General features: G+C 36.5%; 1 long non-coding RNA gene across 1 annotated transcript; it reads left to right on the forward strand.

Moving 5' to 3' along the window:
* The first annotated feature begins 6,226 nt into the window (after positions 1–6,226).
* LOC147929542 (uncharacterized) lies at positions 6,227–7,878 on the forward strand. The gene is made up of 4 exons (XR_015578135.1): positions 6,227–7,036; positions 7,132–7,206; positions 7,308–7,567; positions 7,697–7,878. It is a non-coding gene; the product is annotated as an uncharacterized LOC147929542 (long non-coding RNA).
* Positions 7,879–9,527: the final 1,649 nt, after the last annotated feature.

Below are 9,527 nucleotides of genomic sequence, written 5' to 3' on the forward strand. Positions count from 1 at the left end.
GAAATTACTTTGTTTTCTCTCTAAATAATTTTTGTTTTCGTTTTTGTTTCCTTTCATGCTTTAATGATGAAATAAATTACTATATCATTTGATATAATTAAAACACATAACTTCCACTTCTTTATCAATGGTTGTATTTGATGTATCATGTACATTGTAACACATTTATAATTTGATATAATTAATTTGCCGGTATAAAAAAGAAAATTAAATGTATAACTTGATATAGATAGATATAGTTCGACGAGTGATCTATTTTTTTCACCTCATTGATTTCTGAGACGACCAACATTTTCAGTAGGAGAATATAATATAAATTACTGGTTGTCTTATTTTTACATAAATTATTCTTCTATTTATTATGATACTATATAAAATATTTGGCAAAAGAAAAATATAGAAATTTTGGAGGTACATTAGAATCCTATGCAGAAGCAGATGCAGATGATAGTGTAATAAACGGCAAGCGGGAATGGCAGGGCACGTGAATACATGCAGGAACTGGGTCCTCTTTTTTTTTTTTTTATATGTTTTTCATTTTTAAAACTTTTTATATAATATAGTAAATTTTTAATGACCCCATTGATTTTGTCTTTTAGGTTTTCATTCATATGCTTCTCAGGTCCACCTTATTTATGGTGCACCTCTTTTTCTTTTGTCGACTTGTCGTTATTGCGTCAGCGATTCTATTGGATCATGTAATCACAACACTATTAGGACGAGGTACGTGCAATTCTTGCTTTCTTCTTCTTTCTTTTTCTTTCTAGCTAGTGTCGGCTTAAATTACTTTCACATCTACTTCTTGTCCAAAAAAGACTTATGTGAAGGATGTGAACAAATTTTTTTAAAAAGACTTATGTGAATCTTTTGTTATTCTAAACTTATGTTTCCTCGCTGACCATATGAATTTGTTTTTTTTTTTCTACTTACAAGTTAGAAGTCAAGATGATCTGTTTTGTTTAAAACCATTAGGGAAGCCAAGCGATCTTTGGTTTATTTCCCTTGAATTGGAGTTGGAGTATATTTAGGAGAGATGTAGGATCTTGATCTAGGCTTGAACTCTTCGAAAAATGACGTTGCAACCCAAAAGAAAAAAACAACTATTAGCTTGTCCAATTTGGGCCGTCTCTTGTCACTTGAAATTTCGACACCATATGCCCACAAAAATGGAATTAACTGCTTTTTTAAGCCATGCAAAATGGAGAAGCTTATTGTTTAACAAATCAGAGAAGGAAAGTCAATCATCAGTGAATCTTGCCACTAAATTTTCGATCATAGTTTATCACTGTAGATATTTTAATAACAGAAGATAATTTATGTTTCAATATAATTACCTAGTTTTGGTCTTGGTGTAGTTTGTGGGTTAAGGTTTGATGAGCCGCTTGTTTGTTTTATGAGCTTCTTCCTTGTTAGACATGTTACCCATTTTGGTTTAGGCCTTTTCTATGTTTATCGTTTTGCAAGGGTTGACTCCAATGAGTTTGTACTCATCTATGATCCTAAAAAGTCAATAACTATGAAAACCCTTTCACAAAAATATAATCACTCGTTAAAACCATAAGTTTGTTAACTGAGAATCTGAGATAAGTCTTACACATCGTGGATAGAATAAAGCCTCTAGCTTATCAAAATTCTAGTCTATTTTCTGAGAATCAATCAATCAGATCTTCCATTTTCAGATTCAAAGCAACAAAAACACTCTTCATCAATGGAGTTCTCATTTGTTCATCATAAACCAAACGATGAACCCAAATCAAATGATTACCTAGTAACAATCATTTTTCAAAGATCCTTAAAAAGCAAATCAGGACCATGTATAAGGCTTCTCCAAACATAAGTAGGGCGGTGTAGTGACCCACACTAAGAGATAAAAAGCCAAATAAAATTTTCGAAGAAAAAGATCCGAAAAAACTCATAAAGGAGACAAGAAAATAAAGAAAAACAACTGAAAGATTTCCGAAGAAATATCAATAAGTCAAAAAATGACCCAACGGTCAATGCGAGACATGAGAGCCATCGAACCATCGGAGGAGAAGACTGATAGTCATGGGATTTTCTCTGATAGAAAGTCTTAAAAACTACAAAGAAGAGGAATGATCGAGCCAAAAGTAAAATAAGACAAAGGACCAACGAAAATTATCGAATAGCCAATATGCCAACGACAATGGTACTAGAAGGCTAACGATGGTGTCGGGAGATCAGCGTACCCACTGTCGAGTTACCAAAAGTCCAGCGACCGCATCAACAACAATACGTACTAGAAGCCATTAGAATTACATATCTGACGATGGTGACATACGAATGGGCGTTTTAATGTCCTTGGTCGAAGAATATCGAAGCACTTTGTAAAGTACGACCCCAGAACAAGAAATTCTCGAAGAAAGTCGATAATTTCTGACCCATGGTCGAGAAACATGCGCTAAAACATGAAAAGAGAACGAATAAGAAGGATGGAAGCCACATCAATGCTAAAGGATCGAAGAACGATCGAGATTCGGTGTCATGATCAAAGAACGGTGCCACATGCAAAACGATGGTCAAAAAAGGGACCCAAAAGGACGGAAACACGAAAAAGAATAGAAGGTTCTTTGCTTAGTTTGCAAAAAGCCACTTGGCTTACAGATGGAAAAGAAAACATGCATAAATGAAGAAGGAAGTCACTTGTTCTCAGTCTTGCCATTTGTTGCAAGATATACCAATTGTACGCCCAAAAGAAACTCAAGCGCCACTTGCAGTACTGCGATTTGTGCAGCACCACTTGCAGCGCTGCGATTTGTGCAGCGCCACATGTCAACGCATGCACAACACTTGTCACAAAAACAGGGAATTTATCAAACGCCTATAAATACAGCCCTTAGGCTATATTTTCAAGTTCTTTTGCCCAGAGAAACACAATTAAAACCTCTCTAAAGACTTGATCGCTTAAGAAGAACAAGACGAACGTCTGTTGGCGCTGAAGATCGAGAATTGGTGTTGAAAGTCGAGAAGAGAGCTGTCGTCTGATCTGCTGGTGAAGAAGAGTCTGCACGCTCAATCAATCTGCTGCCTAGAATCTTCTGTGAGTTGTGGTCGATTGTGTGAGATTTTGCATGAGCTATAGGGCTTTTGTACACATCCATTGCTTGTTGCATCTAGTTAGTTGTATGCTAGATTCACCTTAGCTAAATGAGTTGCATGTTAAAATTTGGTAGGAATTCTTGTTGGATTCTTGTTTAATTACATAAAATTAACACTAGAATCACCATACATGCTTAAAATTTGAGGAGATAGATATCCTAAGTTAACTTGATGAATTAAGTTTACTAGATGAATTAACCTGATAGAATGGCTTGCATGCATGATCGAAAATGATACAAAATTATTATAAGTTTACTTGATGGACATAGTTTACTTGATGGATTAATTTGCAATAATTTTGCATAAAAATGGACATGCATATAGAACAATCTAAGTTGCTTGAATTTATTTCTCGTTGCTTGTTGATTGTTTGCTTAAATTTCTTGTTTGATTTTGCTTGCATGTTATTGCTTGATTTTTTTTGTTTGAAATTGCTTGAGTGTTCGTAGTACTTAATATTCTAACTCGTTGAATTGTTGTACTTATTTTAGCTTGTTTCTTGAAATTTTTATTTTCAGATTCGTAGCTAAAATAGATGATGAGTGTAACACCCGTGGACCAAATTTTGGAAATATGGTAAGGGTGTCCATCGACACTGGTGGTGGTGTCAATCGACACCATGTGTGGTCGGGTCAAACCGGTTCGATTTTAATTCTCCAATTTGTGTGGTTGGTTTAAGGAAACCCTAAGACTCGATATATAAGTGATAAACATGACTTCCTAAGTCCTTTTGGCAACTTTTGACACTTCAAGAGAGAAAAGAAGAAGAGAGAGTTTTTCCAGTGAATGTTCTTGAGGTTTTTGGAGATTCTTTGTCTCTGTGGGTGAGTTTTTTTCCTGGAGACAAGGCTAGGGATGTGTGGGAAGGTTGATGTGGTGATAGGTTTATCGTTTGGGCTTAGATATTTCTGTTTGGCAAAGGTGAGTGCATGATCATCGCTTATCTAAGATAAGATCTCTGTTTCTGTGGCTTTTCGTGTTATGTGATTGTTTTCTCTTGAGGTTTATGTGATTTTCGTGGCTCTTGTGGCTTGGATTTGCTTATGAGAATTCTTGGGACGCATGAGAGGTGTTTGGAGGCGAGAATTGATGCTCGGCATCAGTGTCGGGAGACACCAGGAGGGTGTCAGTTGACACCAATGCAAGGATGGCGCGAGGGCTTTGGCGAGTGTCGTTGTAACACTCGTACCGTCACAGAAGACGAGACAACATATAATTTGGCCAAAACGTTTCTTTCTTTAAAATTCACCAACGAACAAACTTCAAACTGCAATTCTTGAACTTACTAACCTGGGAAAAAGAGAAAGAAGGGGTGAGTAAACAAGTTTACTCAGTGAGGAGATCAAACTCTGCCCACTGGACATACAGTAATCACGTTCCATATATAATCAACAACTATTACTTAGCATAGACTCAGAATGTCTATCAATCAAACAAACAAGCAAACATCTTATTTCTCCTCAATAACTTTCATCTTATTTTATGCACTTTTGTGGCAACTACCACATTCAGACATTTATGTTTCTTACATTACTTAAAAAGTTTTACTTTCCTTATAGGTTTGGCCATTATCACTTTTTCTGGCTCACAAACCCCATTCCTGGAAGATCACGGCCCATAGCTCGATTCTTCCCGTACTGCTTGTTAGTGGTTTATGATCTGCAATGCACCCGTCGGTCCATTGCAGTCCAACATCCTCAAGTATCCTTTCCTTTCTCATTTTCATTATACGTTCATGATTATTTTTGTAATATAATATATACATTAATTCATAACATCAAATCATATTACTAACGTCATTCACGTATATGATGTTACTAGCAACCTACTTTACCATGCAAACAAATCCACACAAACAATTACAATCAACAAACAATTCTCGAGTCTATACCCGACAACTATTGATGATTACATAAAGAAAGAGGTTACTGTTATCCGCACTTACCACCCTCACCTTAGCCATTGGATTGAATCCTTAGTTTAGAACTAACATCAACTGAAACCCGCTTCGATAACAATCCTCAATCTGCAATGGTTTAGATGACAATAAACCATTAAACCAACCCAAACCAAAGTCTCGATTTAGTTAAATAATTTTCCAATTAAATTTATTAGACTAAAATCTAATAATTCATTACACCATAACTTAATCCTCACGATCATATGAATTCGGTTCCCAAAAGCAAATATCTTTTCACAATATCATAACCACTTAAATAAGCAGTCCCAATGCTCAGTTCCATAAACAATTCCAAAGCCAAACCAAATTATTCTCACGAACCACCATTACTTCACGTGACAACTAATTACACAAGTTAACAGCTCATGTACTCTTAACAATTAAGCTTCCAGATTATTAATTAAACACCACAACAACAACGATACAAGTGAAGCTTCGCCGTTTACCTTTGGCGTCTACACCCGATGGTTCATGATGTCTCGACAAAGTGGATCTGCAACTGTTCAATCCAGTGGTGGTTGTGTAAACAAGATAACATATCGTAAGTCAATGGCCAGAAACTTCCTACACAAGTTACAAAATAATCTAGGGTTTCCTTACCCTTAATGGCCTCGACAATGGACTACGACTGCTCCAGTGACAGCAAATTGACATCCCCGGTGAAAGACGGAGGTTGACTGACCAACGGTGGTGATCAGTGGTGACCGACGGGATCGATGGAGACCAATGAGAAAAACAGACCTTTATCTATGCTTTTCCTCTATGAGGCTCATGATAACACTAGAGGACCAACACTACAACAAAACATGGAATTGTCGACTGAAAGTTGCGGCCTAAAACACAGTCGCTAAATTTAACGACTGGATTGCTATTGTTTTTCTATGACTACTAAAATAAAACAGTCTCCTAATAGATGCTAATTCGAGACTAATGCATAATGTCGCAGTGTAGTCGCCAATTTGCGACTAGTTTGGAGACCAATTTGATAGTTGCCAAACATTGCGAATAAACAGCTACTCTTTAGCAACTGCTTTATTTAATTTAGGCTTTAAACCAAATTTGGGTCGTAACAAAACGACTCAAACCCAAATCGTTTCTCTTCTTCCCCGAGAAAACCTTAATCCCTCAAATCTCTTCTCAATCGTTTCTGTTTTTCGCCGAGAAAACCCTTATTTGAGCTCCTTTTCTTTCTCCCCTAACAATAGCATCCCTGTTTCGTTTAAACCCTAATTCTCGAGATCCCTCAAACCCTAACTATTTCAATTTCAATTTCAATTGGCGGAGAGAGCGAGGAGAACCTTTACCCAACAGCTTTGTTTTTTTGACTCTCTTCCTCTAAATGATTTCAATGTCGTGTATCTCAAAACCTTTGGCGGAAGAAGAAGATACGCAAAGGAAAATCAAACTCAACGACCACCACCACTCTTGATTGTGAAAACTGAAACTACAGAGCTTAATGATGATGAGGAGGAGGAGGAGAAGATGAAGAAGAAGAAGCTGAAGAGGAGGAGGATTGGTAATGGCGAGCTTATGAATTTGGGAGTCTACTACTTTAAGCATATCTGATACCCCGACTTTAAGGGGATGTCGAATCAAAGCTGTGTGTAGCGGAAGCAAACAAAATGGATCTTCCTGGAGGAAGAAGAGTTTTGTCAAGAATCAGGAGACGGTTCTCACAGCTTCTGCTTCAGTTAAGAAATGGGTCAGGTTAGGATCCATTTACCATTTACTTTTCCGGTTTAGGAACTGTCTCATCTCCGAGATAAATCATTGTTTGAAAATCTATACGCTTCTAAGTACAATAGCGTCTTCGGCAATGTAGTCATATTTTTGCTAAATTGTACATTATTAGTTAGTTTGACGTTTTATGACTGGCGAGTTTTGGGCATGGCTGGTGGAGTTATGATGGTGTGGATCCTACAACTTTCATTGGGCTACAATGTTGGGCTACAATGCAAGGCAAGTGTTGAGCTATTAAGTTATGTTCTTTAGCTATTCAATTCTATCTTTATGAAAGGGACCAGTTAACAGTTTGATTGTTGTCTAATCTCTAGGTTTTTTGGCCATTGGATGCCGTTTGGTATCCTAATTCTATCATTGGATATAATTTAGAGACAAAGCATCTTATTGTATGTTATTTTTGTCTATTATATCTGGCTAATGTTATTATTTTTGGTGACTGATGGAATATCTAAATGCTTGTCTTTTTCACCACTATAATCTGCTACAGGTTAAATATAGAGATGGAGATGGCGAGGAATTAAGTCTTCGTTGTGAAAAGATTAATTTTTTAATTTCTCTTGACCAGATGGAGTTGCTGAACATGAAGTTTTGTTATATGTCTTCGAGAATATACTTAAGCTGTTGCATCCATTTATGCCGTTTGTGACTGAGGATCTATGGCAGGTAACATGCTCTCAGTTTCCTAATAGTAGATTGACATGAGATCAATTCGAGAACAAAATTGAGCTTCACTTGATCAACTTGAAGGTAGCTCTGGTTCTCTTATCTTGTCTTGAAACATTTATTTGTGTTGTAAACAAAGTTTGTGGTGTTTAAGCAGTGTTTTTTTGTGTGCTTAATACATATTCTGGTTCTTCTTCTTGTGCTTTGCTGCAGCTCTTGACAGTCACGCTCAAGATATTGAGAAATCCAAGTCTGTCAAACTTTTCACGAACACTTGGTCAAAACAAGCTGAACACTTGTACTATTGAACTTGGTGTGATTTGTTAGATGTTTTCTAGAACTTATGTATGCTGAAACTTATTTACGGTGAAATTTATGTCTTTGTTTAATTTCAAGTTTGTTATGTTTTAGTTATAGTTTTGATAATCTGTTTTGTTATTACAAAATCAAATAATTAAATTTAACCGGATTTTAAAAAAAATATATGATAAATCAATAATTAAACAGTCGTAAATGAGTAACCAAAATAGTCGCTCAGGCGTTGCAACTCAGTCGTAACATTTAGTGACATTTTGGTGAGGGAACAACGACCAATATTATCAGTCGCCAAATAGTAGCTCATTGACTGACTCTTTAGCGACTGATTATTTTAGCCACGCTCTCTTTAGCGACTACATATGTCAGTCGCTAATCAGTTGTTATTAAGTAGTTTGCGACTGGTTAGTGACTGTTTTTGTAGTCGGTAATCCCACGTTTTCTTGTAGTGCACAGCGGTGACAACAATCTCACTCTTATTTAGGGTTTTGCTCAAGATCTCTTCCCTTTTATCAAAAACATCGACAGAGATAAACGCATTTACATACCCATGTATCCACGAGCACACACTCACAGTACACATATAACCTTGTCGTTTTGTTGTTTTGATCAACTTAGGTCTTAAGGGCTAATCTTAATAACAAAATAAACCGGCCCAATTATAATTAATAAATCGGGGTGTTATAGTCGGTTGAGACCATGTGGAGGTGTCTGTCGACACTGCTAGGGTTTTGGGAGATGTCGAGCAGGTGTTGGTCGACACCAGGTGGTCAGTGTCGGTCGACATCCTCTGGTGTCAGTCGACACCCTTTTTCAGCAGCAGTTGATGATGTGATTTCTTTGTGTATTTCCTGGTTTATTTTATTGTTTGTTAGTTGTGGCATGAGGAGATCTGATTGCTTATGTGTATAACCCAGTAGATGGGAGGATTGCCTCACTAAGTATTTTTGGTAATACTTATGCATCTCTTTTGTGTTGCGGTGCAGGAAAATGCAAAGTGTGATAGTGTAATCAAGGCTATGAAGAGGAGGATGTTCTAGAGGCTCAGTTTTATGTTTTGTGCTTCTGTTAGGATGCTAGAGTGGAACTTAATTGGCTAGAACGGATGCTAGGTGGCTGGCTCCATGATTTGTTTTATGACATGTTTAAGATGTTGGAATTATGTTACTCGTTTATTCATGATTGGTTATTGGATTATTAGTATTGTTTCATATTATCCGCTGTTTTTGGATTGGGGCTAAGTTGCTAGTGAGTATGGGATCAGTAGATATTAGGGTATTAAAAAAAAACGGGTCGGGTTGTTTCAGTTTGGTATCAGAGCCCTCATGGTTCTAGGTACGAGTTCACTGTGTGCTTTGTGTTGTTGATGTTTCTGCATTGAATGCTTGTGTGTGGCATGGGGTCCTAGAACATCTTTTTCGAGCCTTAAGTGTGATTCACTACAAGAAATATGAGTTTTGTTAGCACTAGAAATTGCTATTATATGTCATTGATAGCGAATTATTAAACGCTATCTTTGCCCCAGCTATAATAGGGTCACATCCTACAGTAGCATTTTTTGATATGCTATTATATGTCATTCTATTATAGCACTAATCAAATGCTTTAATACATTTTTTGATAGCTCGTAATTTTTGTTATATTATACTGTATTGTAGCAATTTTTATGTGCTACATTATAAAATGATGTATTGCTATATTATTCCAAATATATAAATTGGAAATCCAA

Source organism: Camelina sativa, chromosome 13 (genome assembly GCF_030686135.1).
Source record: "Camelina sativa cultivar CO46 ecotype springtype chromosome 13, ASM3068613v1".
NCBI classification, from domain to species: Eukaryota; Viridiplantae; Streptophyta; class Magnoliopsida; order Brassicales; family Brassicaceae; genus Camelina; species Camelina sativa.